We start from the raw sequence: 13368 nt of genomic DNA on the forward strand, positions 1-13368 counted from the left end.
AAAGCCATGTCTCCGACAGGAAGCACAAAGCAAAAGAATTGCTTGACAGTTCACTCTGCGGTTCTTCACGAGCAAAGGGTCTGACACTTGAACGAGTATTTAATACCAGGCACTGCGGTGTAATTCTTGGTTGATTTAGGCGTCCAAAGGGCTTTATTGTAATAACATTTCGAGGCTTTTGGTTTTAGCTGGGACTGATTTGTCGCTGACTTAGAATTACAGGAATCCTCGAATTGTCTTCGTTTGCCTCAGTTATTATTGCCTCAGGACGCTCTTGGTAATTTCTACTCTTATTTAATTTACAGTAGACTCCAGCTCTCGTACCTCTTAGCGTTTTCAAAACGCCCAGTTACTTCAGAACTTGCCGCGTGTTACGCTGTAATGGCGGTTCATTGTATAGGGCTCCAACATTTTTCGTCCATTTCCGAAGAGATAACAGCACCACACGAGAGTATGATATCATAGCTATCGTGCAAATATTTCTCTAGTAAAATACTTCACAAAAACCAGTTAAAAATTATAAAACTATGCAAGGCTTTTGCGTGGCACATAATGGATTTAGTAAGAATTATTTTGTTTCAGTCCTAGGTATTTTTCTTGGACAACAGAAACGCGAATTAACACCACTTCACAGATCTCTTCTGGACCAAGTACACTAATCTCCGCTTCTTATCAAACCGCTCCTCCTCAAACACCTTCTGCCTCAGATACGTACAAGCTTACCTATATAAAGATTCTATAAGAGCCCCCTAACCTAGGACTTTAGCCCCATTTAATAGTAAACTCCTCCGAACAACTCATCCATCGTTTTTCCTGTTTTATTCAGTTTTTCAATGGAATTAATAAAAATTATTTCCTTTCACTTTTATATATTTTTTCTTTGACAACACAAATACCACATACCAGTCCTTCTCCTGTCGCCTCTGGACCAAGTACATTAATCTCCACTTCTCTTCAAACCACTCCTTCTCAAACACCTTCTGCACTGGTACCAGGTACGTACACGAGAGAAAAGTTTAATGCTTAACCTGCATCAAACAACTCGTCCCTGGTCTTTTCCCGGTTTTACGTTCAGATTTCGAATGGAATTACAGATTTTTTTTTCTTCAACAACAGAAGCACCAAGTGAAACCACTTCTCAGCAGGGGCACGCAACGAATCTGTTCTTCACTTTATCTGTTACCCAGAGGAATCTTGCTGGGTGGGCAAAAATACAGGTGTTCCGATGAGCTGGCTAGGTATTACTGACTTTTTCTAGCATTTCAACCCGAACTGGCTGTAGAAACTCTGAAGACTGAGGACGACTGAAAAAAAAAATAACAAAAACAAAAAGAGGGGAGCACCCCTTCCCTCTCCCAGAGAGTAGTAACAAACATACGACAGCTGGTCAGAGTGATTGCGCTTGCGGAAAAAAAAACCTGTTTTGTCCCCGTTTTGTCGGTTTGGATCGAGCAATTTGAAAGCTCGCGGAGGTTTCCACACATCGTGATCACGGATTGTGCTGTTTTCCTCATTTACATGTACGATTAATTTCCATTGTTATTTTATCTCTCTGCTGAGATTCTCGTGATGTTCTTCTACACTGAATTGAAATGAACAGAGTGCATTTAACAGAAGTAACTTGTATTTTCATTCACAGATTTCAGTTTCGTCCAGAGTTTTGACGGCGTACAGTGTGTTTGTTGTTAGCAATTTGGAGGTATAACACTTCTTATTGTAGTTGTTTTAATTCTTTTTTTCGGTTATCTGTATTAGTCAAGATCGTGATGATCTTTTACAGTTGAAGCGAATTGAGCCAACGAATTGCAAAAAAATTAACAGCAGTATTTTTGTTTACAGATCCTTAGATTCGTGTAGGCAGCAATCAGCCAGGATCGACCAGGTGCTTTCTTCAAACACAAGGTAAGAATCAAGAAAAATTCGTACTTATTTTAATTTATTTTATTTCGTTAGAAGGACGACGTATTACTCTTGACAACTCCTGCGAAGTCTCTGTTTTTGTGTTGAGAAAGAAACCAGTCTTTGTAGCCAGAAAGCAGATAACAAACATGCACTAAAAAATTACAAGAACGTGCACGGGACAATCCCTCAGGACATGCTGAGACATTTTGAAGTGCTTAAGAAATGCAGGAACAAATTTGACTGTTTATTGTACGAAATGCTTTTCATAAGAACTTTAAAGCCAAATCTCAATGTGCAATCCGACTCTATTCGTCGTAAAGTACTTTTATTATCTTCACACCTTGTTATGTCCATTTTCGCGCCATATTGCTTTAAATGCTGTAATTTGCATGATCAAACATTTTTCCTTGATAATGGAGTCATGACTACTCCGAAACGTCGGATATTATCGTTCGTTTTTACTATTTTATGTTTTAAGAAATCTCTTTTAATAGCGCTAAAAAATAATACAGATATAAGAGTTGTGCCATGCTTTTAGCATGGTTTCGATACGCTAAAATTCTCAGCCCAAAATAAAGAAATCCCAAAGTTAATTACTTTAGTTTGAAAAAATAGACATTGTCAAATGATAAAAACCATTTGCATGTGAGGATGGCAAAGGATGGCAAAAAGCAGCGTTGATGCAAATGGATTAAAATATGAATTTTTGAAATGGTTAGGCTGAACATAAAGTCAAACATTCAAGCTTGGCTAAGAAATTTTTATAAAGTTTCACAAATTTCGTTGCAAGTTGTACCAAGAAGTTTGGTTTAAAATACTTTAGATATAAAAGTAAACGCTAAAAAAATCGACGTTTCGATGTCGACGTGACACCATTATCCAGATAAAAAATGAATGGAATAAAGAAAGCTAATATATACAGACTGGTAAGAATACACATATTGTCCTTGAAATACACTAGGGAAAAATATATGCTAATACAATAAAAAATAAAACAGAATCGATAAAAATCACAAAGCAAAGCGATACAATCAAAACACACACACACACAATATATATATATATATATATATATATATATATATATATATATATAATTTAAAACAGCTTTGAGCTAATGGAGTCTTTTTGCTTGTTTAAGGTAGGTTTTAAGTCCCTTATGAACAGCACCTCAAACATAAGGCAGTCCCACTTAGTTTTGCACTTCCTTAAAATGCTGAAAAGTGTTGGAAGGCTTGTGACGATGGGCATTCTTTGTTTGTTCATTCTTACGACCCTCTCTCCTCCATCCGGTTGAGTTAGGCTTGTGACGACGGGAAAATGCTTTCTTTCATGAAGTTTAAGCTTTTAGCAACTATTCCATAACTTTATGGAGCAATTTCTGCATTTTTTAAACATTTTGAGCAACGACACTGTGAAACAACCTCCTACATTAAATTGCCAAAATGATATATTTATTCTGAATGTAATCACTTAAAGGTCGGCCTGTGACAAATTTCCTTTGGTTGTCCAGACACGTTTGAAAGTGTACAAAAGAGACCCTTTTGTAAGAACCTGTTTTTGGCATAATTATACAAAACCCTGTTCAGCGAACTAAAATCAAGCAGGTTCTATATGTGAGTAACAGTTAAATTGCAATAAGCACTTTAACCAGGGAGTTTGACTTTGAGATCGTAAATATTTATTTTTCTGGCAATTAATACCTATATCTCTTTCATAAAATTAGTACCTTGTCAAGAACCCACTTTAAGCCTGAATTTCCAAGTATCCCTATTTTGCCAGACAAAAATATATATATATATGTTCGTACATGCAGGCTTTTACTATTGTTTTTTTTTTTTCTCAGACTAAGAAAACTTTGTTGGTTCTGGTCAGACTGTGGTTTTAATTGTGAGAATGCTTCTGATGATCAGCTGCATGTTTTGTATTGGGTTGGGTGCTTAATTAAGACATACTATTGTTCATACAATGTATGATTGTGTCAGCAATAACTGCTGTCATCAACACATACATTGACAAAACAATTATTGTTATTGCGAACAACAGCACTAATTCTTTTTTACTTAGCAGATTGTTTACGTTTCGTCTTTAACAATCACAAATTATCTTTAGTCATGCTTTGTCTCTGTACAAAGCCAAACTGAATTAGGCCTGTGACAATGGGAATTCTTTGTTTTTTCATTCTTACGACCCTCTCTCCTCTATCAGGTAGAGTTAGGCTTGTGACGATAGGCATTCTTTGTTAGTTCAGTTTTACGACCCTCTCTCTTCCATCAGGTTTAGTTAGGCTTGTGACGATGGGCATTCTTTGTTTGTTCATTCTTACGACCCTCTCTCTTACATCAGGTAGAGTTAGGCTTGTGACGATGGCCATTCTTTGTTAGTTCATTCTTACGACCCTCTCTCTTCCATCAGGTTTAGTTAGGCTTGTGACGATGGGCATTCTTTGTTTGTTTATTCTTACGACCCTCTCTCTTCCATCAGGTTTAGTTAGGCTTGTGACGATGGGCATTCTTTGTTTGTTTATTCTTACGACCCTCTCTCTTCCATCAGGTTTAGTTAGACTTGTGACGATGGGCATTCATTGTTTGTTCATTCTTACGAGCCCCTCTCTTCCTTCAGGGTAAGTTAGGGCATTCATGGTTTGCACTGAGAACTTTGTTTCCTTCGTGGCCTTCTATTCAGTTGTCTATTAAGGTTCAATTCTCCTTTAATGTGAATGGGTGCACATCCTTGTCATTGGGAGGAAGATGCTCAACAGTTGTTCAGTGATGGCAACATTTTAAATTTTATTGAAATAATTTATGGCATGGAGAAAGTCCATTCATTGTGACCAGTTTAACTGCTAGACCTATATGGCGCGCAGAAATTTTACTGATCTTGATATCCATCCAGCTCAAGATGTGACTGTCATATTTGGCGAGTCAAGGGAATTTTTTTCATATTTTTTAGTTGATCTGGAAGGATATGTAGCTACATTTGTTGACTGCTCTGCAACATTATAACAAATAAATCTTACTAAGTCAAGCTGTTTTTCTTTTTTGCCAAACCGCAAAGACATTCATGATAAAAAAACATGTTTCAACTTAAGCGTAAGGTTCTCTGCATCTAAGAATTACAGGGGCTCGAGTCTACTTTTCACAAATACTAACAATCACAGGGTGCCCACATAATGTGTTTGACCCTTGGTATTATTGAATTTAGAAGCAATGTATGAGAATAGCAAAAAATTCCATATTATTGTACAATTCTGGGATAAATATTTGCATATAAGATGAGAGTAAACTATCCTTCATCTGAGATGTTCTGCTGTGTCGTTATTGTGGTTGCTTGTGGCAAAATTTAGCGATTTTATGGACGTGTGTTGCTCAGGTAAAAATTGCTACAATTTGCCATCTCCAGCCATAATAACAACAGCACATCATTTCAGATAGTTTATCCTCTTGTGCAAATATTTATCGCAGAATAGTACAATAATAATTATGGAACTTTTAGCTATTCTCATACATTGCTTCTAAATTCACCCTTGGTGTGGGTCCCCTGTGATAACAATGATTAGTGAGTCCATAGCTAGATCTGAAAACTCATTCAGCATTACTGCTGGCTCAACCCAATTAATATGATAGGTCTCTAATTTACTTCTGTTTTAATTATTTTTCAGGCTACCATGGAAATAGCAAGGAATTGGATATTAGCAAAGGTACAGGAGACAGAACGAGCTTCCAGTGTATTACTTAAAGATGAGCTGTTCCAGGCCTTTCATGCTGAAAATCCTGACATTTCTCATGAAGCGTTTCTTTCCTATTTTAGGCGATTCATGGGAAGTGCGCCGTTTCAATCTGTTACCCCACACAAAAAAAGGGGAAAGATACTTGGCTATTGTCGCTTTTCTTTAAAAATAATGAACCCAATGAGTTGGTGGTTCAGAAAAAAGAGGTGTCATCAAAACATGATAAACGTGTTCTTGTTGATCAAGTACCAATTGAAAGCAAAAAAGAAATAGCTAAATTCAAAACAGAAAATGAAAGAAAATCTTGTCTGGGGGTTGCTGATGTGCTGGAAAATGATGAGACAAGTAAGAAAGGTTTTAATGAGCGGGAAAACAAAAATAAAAGTGACAGTCAATACACTCATTCCCAAACATGGAGGCATGGTTTTGAAAATCCAAACCTTTCAAAAGAAAATTTAATTTTTAGAATAAATTTGTATAAACGCAAGTCTAGCCTGACTGTAGCCCCAGTAGCAAGTACATGTAAGAAAAGTTTTGATGAGCCACAATATAAAAAAAAAACAAACAAACTAGCAGAAAAAAAGCAAAGAAAAAATAATGTAATGTTGAAAAAATGTCAACTGAAATTGAAACTGAGGTAGTTGTTGGCACAGCAAAATCTTGTGAGTGTGTTGCCAGAAATGATGTAGTTGTAGAAAATGATCTAGAGTTTGGAATAGAATGGAATGTGGACAGTGGAAGCAACTCATCTGATAATCTTGAAGCTTCCATACTTCCTCCTGTTGATGAAAGTGCTGATAATTGTGATGAAAGCACAGACAGCAGTTCAGTCTTTGATGATGAACTTGTTGGCTCTGATGTTAATAGCGATATTGATGAGGAAAGTGAGAGTAACAGGTCAGTCTTTGAGAGTGGACATGTTGGTGGTGATGCTGGCTGCAAGGTTTTTAAAAAGGCAAGCAATGTTGATGCAAGCAATCAGTGCAACTTCAGAAAAGTTGAAAGTGAATCTAGTCTGTTTAACAGCAGTCTCTTTTTTTGAAAATGATCTGTGGAAAGATCTTTGTAAAAACATGCGTGTCACTAAACTTCCTGCGAATCCAAAATCGTGTGAAATTTTTCTTGATTCTCGTTTTAAAGGCAGTATATCTGAAGATCTGCTTAAATCAGTTGGTGCATCTAGAGACCATAAGCTGACCAAATTGAGGTCCTTTATCGCTGCTTGTTTTGAAGCTCCAGTATTTGGTTCCACAGGAAGTCATGAGTACCTGCAGTGTGACAGGCCAGGCAATCCATGCCCTCAGTTTTCTTGCTCTAAGAGTAGTTCGTCTATCACCTGTGAAATCTGTGTCCCATACCTAATATGGGCATTTGAAAATAAAATATCTCATTCTTCCCGGAGATCTAAGGGGGCCATTTTGGACAAAATTTTAAGCAATGCCTTCACTCCATCTTTTTCTGGGCTTCGACAAGTTTATGAACACTCCATATCCAAGAGCCATTTAGAAGCCATTGCCTTTTTGGAGTGTTGTGAGAAAAATATCAAATCAGTAAAAAGCAAAGAAAACGTTCTAAGCAACAGTCACTGCATAGTTTTTTTTTCCATCTAAAAATTCTGAAGCTGTTCCCTTAAACTAAAATCGACCTCTGGATCTGAACCAATCCAAAGAGTGCAATGCGACTATTTATGGATGCCTGAGGTCGTTAATCATTTTTAAGGTGATAGGCAGATACGCAGAAATACTGCAAAAGGATTGTTTAGAAAGTTGATTCGTCAGAATGGAATCAAGTGTATCAAGAAAGGGCACTCAACCTGCAGGAATTATTCTAAGTGGAAAACCCTACACCCACACGAGTTTCAATGTATTAAAGAAAAATGTGAAAATGTCCAAAGTCTGTTTATATCCCTAATCCTGCAATTGTGTTGTTGGATGGTCAAGAAGTGGAAGTTGAAGGTAGTATTAAAAGTCTAGATCCACGCTGTTTAAGCTTTGCGTATAATGCTGGGGAACACCTATTCACGTGCAAGAACTGCCACAAACAATTACATGACTTGAAAAACGTGATGAGAAAGAGGACAAAAGCCACGTATGACGTAGGAAGTAACAAGACACGTGTCGGATTGAAAGGGTTCCGAAATGAGTATGCAAAACATGGTGAGGAACTTGAGGCATTGAAACAGTCTCAAAGTGCAAAAACCCCAAAAGTGGACAGATCTTTTATTACAATCTTGTCTAAATGGTGATGAAGCCAAACTTGTTGAGGATCTTGTAAAGCTCCTTCAAACAGGTGTATCAGGTGTACCTGTTATTCAAATAACAGTAATACGTAATCTTGTTTCAAAACTAAAATCGAAGAATAATACTAAATATGTTGAAATCATTAAAGATTTGAGTGCTATACACAAAAATAGGCTTGGCCTTAAGTACTATGCCTTACTTGCTGATATATTTGGTTTACCTAGTGGAACAACTGTTTCTCAGAGGGCCAAATGCATTAGTATGAACCCTGGCATAAAGATGGATGCAATTTAAAGGGCCATTACAGAGTATGAAAGTGTTCCTGTTATTGAATGTAGTGATGAAGCAAGGGCATTGCACTTTCGCTAACCCAGACTTGATAGGAGTGGGACTTTACAATTGATTGGAACAAGCTGGAAGCAAGATGTTTCAACCTGGGATAATCAGGTCTTAAAACTTCCTAGAGTTGACCGAGAGAAGGGGGATGTTAATGAGTTCTCAGCCCTAAAAAGGCTTGTTGATGATCTTATTGAGTCTGATTCACTTCCCAAAGATGTTTCCCTTCACAATTTCACTGCTCTTTGCAGTACTGAGAAACCTGATATTGCATATTGCATATGGCTAACCCCTAACAGTGGTTACAAATCAAGGCACCTGCTAAAGTTCCTTGAAAAGTTGAGGTGGCACTCGTAGTGTTTTCACCCTATGTGCGCGCACAGAATGTTCGTCTTTGAAAAATGTACTTGTGCTCATTTATTTCAAATTGCATGAGAAAAATGTTGGATTACTTATTTGTTATGAAGCAAAAGAAGTGGAGAAATGAGAGAGGAGAGGTCTCCCCTCAGTCCGAATCTGACTTTGCATAAAACTTTGTGTAAATGCTGTTCAAATTCAGTGTTCCATTTCGAGATGACAAGAGGCCAACGACTTCGAGGATGTCATATGAAAATGTAACCTTTAGCGTTATTTTGGTCAATTCGCGATTATTCCAAGTAGATGGGGATGTGCAACTATCCTAAAATGAGATAAGTATGAACATCGTGTGTAATTTTAGAAAGATAATTGAAAATTAGCTGTTGTCGGTCACTCACCTTTCCGCACACATACTCCACATAATCGCGCATTGTTTTTAGTGAGAGCTCCAGGAAAAGAAATGTACCCAAACGACAGACAAACGCGAGGAGCGATTCCAAGAGCAAGGTAATAGAAATACGTTTTACCTCTCATGTGGATAATAATCTATTTCCATTCGAAAGAATTACAACGTTGACGCGCCTTGAAAAATGAAGAGATCCAAAGTGAATGCGTAAGTCAATGGCCCCTCGCAGCAAGGTGAACGCCAAAGATTTCCAGCAAGTGGGTATCTCTTGGTTTCACAGTCTTAGTCGACAGAGGTCTGGTCTTAAACCGTTCTCTGTTTTCTTTATTATTACTTCTTTTCAGGTCTCATCGAAGGAGGCCACCAGATCTCATATTTTTGCCTGACATGGTTCATATTTTATCTGGATATCCCAAACAGTCATCCGAGGATCCAAAAGATAGCAATATACTTAAGCTTTCCTGTGAGGCTCTCACAAAGCACTGTGGTTTGCAAAGACATCTTAACAAACATAGTAAAAAGTAATATGTCAAGCATTGGAAGATCTATGAGAGGCTCCATTGTCGGAACGGACGCCTTAAATTCTTCGTTACGAGAATTCCCGACAATGACGGCAAGGACAGAGAATCCACAGCAAAGATTATCGGCAGTAGTGTTTTTGGAGGGCTCTTCTTTGTCATTTTTTTGTGCCCTTTTGGTGTGTTACGTGAAAAAGAACAGGTACACAATTAATGACTTTTTTTCTTGTAATGAAGTGGATCATAGTGTTTTGAAATATTTTTTTCTTTAAGGTGATTCCCTGGTCTTGAGTTGCGCAACCTGACTGCTCATAATTTGCGTAATTGGCTTGCGCATTAGCTCCCGCACGTTGATAAAATGGCAGATTTTCACTGACGCCAAACTTAATCTGTCAAGGAATGGCTATTTTCTCCTGAACGAGCACCGTAATCCCCTCTTTTTAATGGTGTTATGTACTCGTAATATGTATACGGAAAACATATTTTAAGGAGGAAAAAGGTTGGATAGTAGAAGTTGTAGTATGTATAAATAAATGACGTGAAAACTGCATTTGGAGCCGGACACTTGGAGCCGGAGTGTGAAATGATGTTGTAGCGGTCCAATTTGCTCACTTTTTTTTTGTAAGATCGAGCAATTTGAAATCACTTTACTGAAAGAATTTGGCCCAAACAAATAAGTAGGCTGAAGTTTTCAGTAATATTCAGTAGCTTTTGCTATACAACTACAATTTTTCCGGTTGAACAAGGTTCGACGGCTTCTCACGTAATTCTGTGAAAAAAACTTAAAATAAAGGGCATGCAGCGCGAAAACAAGCACAGTGACCCCATCTTTTTACTGCATTTTGTTAGTTTCCTGTGCATGAAAATCAGTTCTGCGAAGTTTGACAGAAATTTGGATAGTACGTCATTTTCAAGGGAATTACCTTAAAAGTGGATTTCCACTGTCGCGTAGCGATATTCAAACGTAACACGTACGTAAAAAAAAGCACAGATCTTGAAAATTTCCACTTTGGCGTTGAAGAATTAATTAAACTCCTGGATCTTTTTTACGTGCGTTGAATGTACGTAAAATACCTGTTATCCTGAATTTGGCGCCCGAGTCATTGTATGGTGAATATATCGACGGTAATGATTTTACACAGAAGGGCGTCCATATGGCAGAGGTGCCGCGTGAAAAAAAAAAAAAAAAACAGATGTCATTGGTTACATCGTTACGTAAACGCAGTCTGCCGCTAAAAAGTTGAACCTATTTCAACTTTTGCGAAAACAGTTGCGATCGCTAAGTGCACATGCGCATAACGTAAATAAATGCCTAAAATACAACGCGCCAGTGGAAATTGCAAAACGTAAAGTCAACGCAAGAAATTACACGCGTAAATTCAGATACAAATACTGCAGCAAAAATAAAGCAATAATAAATTACAAAGAAAGAACAATAAGAAGGTCGGACAAGGGTCGAAAAGAACGAAGTTCTGATCCAATTCAGCTTGACCGCCTTATTTTACAACACTCCCCGCTTAAGTTGACATTTTCTGTTGCTTCTTGATTTGGAGATCTTGAGTGATAAGAAAAGTCTTATAGATCTAGACGCTGTACGAAAGCCAAGAACCGTGAAATTAGACTTGAATGGGTTTCACTGACTTGGCTTTTTCCTTCCATGTTGGTGGGCTTTCTGAATGGAGAGAGGAAATTTCAAAGTTGACAATTGTGATGTTATTTAATGTCAAGTTGTACTTAATTAATTGCTAATACGATCTTTTTTTTCCGGACGTTGTTTTGTTCCCAAATATAACTGCCAGCCATCTGCCGGCATATCAAATGACGTTTACGAGATGTATGAGTGGTAATCCTTTGCCAGGCAAAAGCGCTGAAGGGGTTTCTTCCGCAAAATATAACTTGGCTGTATGATAAATCTTTTGCGATTATTCAGTCTTGTTCACGTCCTACAATATTGGCTAAGTATCCTAAAAATAAATTGGTGCGAGCGGTTTCAGAGTGAAAAGAGAGAATGAAAGACTATCTGTTGCATGGTTACGCTGTCGTCATAAAGTCGCAATGGATCCGTGAGCAACACTAATGTTGTAAGGCTGTATGATCCGTGCAATAGTTTCAGAGGTTTCTTTGACGTAGGGTATAGTCATGGTACTGGCAGGTGCGTTGTTAAGGTTCGTAGCGTTTGGTTCTGTACGGTACGTGTTGCGTGTAACGAAGTCGCAGTTGTAGCCGTTCTTACTGAAACGGTTGTCTACGTTCTTACATTAGTCTGTTAAACGAGGATCCGTAGCTTACAGTATGGACCGAGAAAAGGAAGCTCGCAAGGTCACACACGCTAACATGTGTTCCGGCCTTTCCGGCTCTCATCAGTATGGCATAGCTAAGATAACAGGCGGATGTATTAGGCACCCCTTTAAGTGGCGGCTCCAAATGCAAGACGTGTGATAAGCTGGGTTGGGAGCAGCAAAACTGTTCTCCCACGGCAAGCGTGTGGGAAGGTGGATCACATTAAGAGATTGGTGTGTCACAATAATTTCTAAGTGAAAAGCTACAAAAAAGCATGGTGATTCACGCTAGTGCCAACCGGGTGTGGCCAACACATCACGCATGCACAAAACCATTGTACCCGGTCAATGTTAGCTACGCCATGCTGATGAGGCCCAGCAAGGCCGAAACAGCTGTCTATGGCTGCTAATTGACCAGGTGAAATGGTTGCACGCATGCGTGATGTGTTGACCACACCTTTTTGGTGTTAGCGTGTGTCACCTTGTTTTTTTTTGTTGTTTTTCGTAAGATGTGTATTATATCTCTGACTTAAGAGTCTTAGTCGCTTTTTGAAATTTATTTCATGTGAACGTCATGTTCACATCATGTTTCATCGATGTTTCAAATTTAGGGGGCCGTACTTTTGAATTAGCCAATCATAGCCCGCGTACTATCTGAGATAATGCATTTATCATCTTTTCTGTGCGGTTCGACGAGGAATCAACAGTCGTTTAAAAAAAAAAAAAGATAGACAATGTTTATTCAGAATAATTTTTTAACTAGCTTTGGCATAGGCTAATAGCTGTTTTTTCCAATTACTGATGTGCGTTGCATACCATCTATCGATATAAGTGGAGCCATTTTATGCCTGATATGTTGGATACCGCACAAATAATAAATTGGGGACAGTCATTGTCTTAAAATTGTACATGTAAAACTCTTGAAGATTGAACGATTTGCCTGGGTTGGCATTGTTGTGTTTGAAGATTGAGAGTGTTCTCGTCGATCCTTGAGTTTGCATAATTCAGTTTAACTACCAAGCGCAAAAGGAAGACATTTAAGGAAGCAAAAAATTGACGAGATCCTTGCACTTAGCTGGTTAAGCAATTGCTTCTAATTATAGACATGCACATAAAAAATTTAGGCGGCTTTAACGGGCCTCTGCGATGTCGGTGCATAGCTCAGTTGTTAGTGCGTTGAAATAAAGTAAACTTCTAAGAGCACGTCTTCCAACCAAGAGGTGTTTCTTCAAAAAGTGACACCTCCTTTGAGGAAGTGCTGCCCATCCAAACTATCGAATGGAAGAGAAAGGATCACTTTACGAAAAAGTTTCAGCGCTTGCTTTCATCAACTTGAACTGAAGCTTTCTGACTTTCTTTTTTTTTTCCTTATTAAAAATATAATACAACAATTCTATGACTTCCAAGTGCGTTATTCAAGCTTCTGTCAGAAAGGAATTAAAATTCGCATCTACAAACTTTTATAAGAAATACCGCCGCGAATGCTTTTAAACCAGAAATTAACAGATCTAAGCCTTTCCTTCAATATTTTCCGATCCAAAATGTAACTCTATCGATAAACAGTTAAATAAATAAGCTGTAATATGGGGGGTCCAAATCC

At 38.0% G+C, this 13368-nt stretch overlaps 1 long non-coding RNA gene across 1 annotated transcript; it reads left to right on the forward strand.

Annotated features, from left to right (window-relative positions):
- The first annotated feature begins 1428 nt into the window (after positions 1-1428).
- Positions 1429-7027, forward strand: LOC137989524 (uncharacterized). The gene is made up of 4 exons (XR_011120898.1): positions 1429-1520; positions 1640-1699; positions 1840-1902; positions 5564-7027. It is a non-coding gene; the product is annotated as an uncharacterized lncRNA (long non-coding RNA).
- Positions 7028-13368: the final 6341 nt, after the last annotated feature.

This window comes from Montipora foliosa, unplaced genomic scaffold (genome assembly GCF_036669935.1).
Source record: "Montipora foliosa isolate CH-2021 unplaced genomic scaffold, ASM3666993v2 scaffold_463, whole genome shotgun sequence".
NCBI classification, from domain to species: Eukaryota; Metazoa; Cnidaria; class Anthozoa; order Scleractinia; family Acroporidae; genus Montipora; species Montipora foliosa.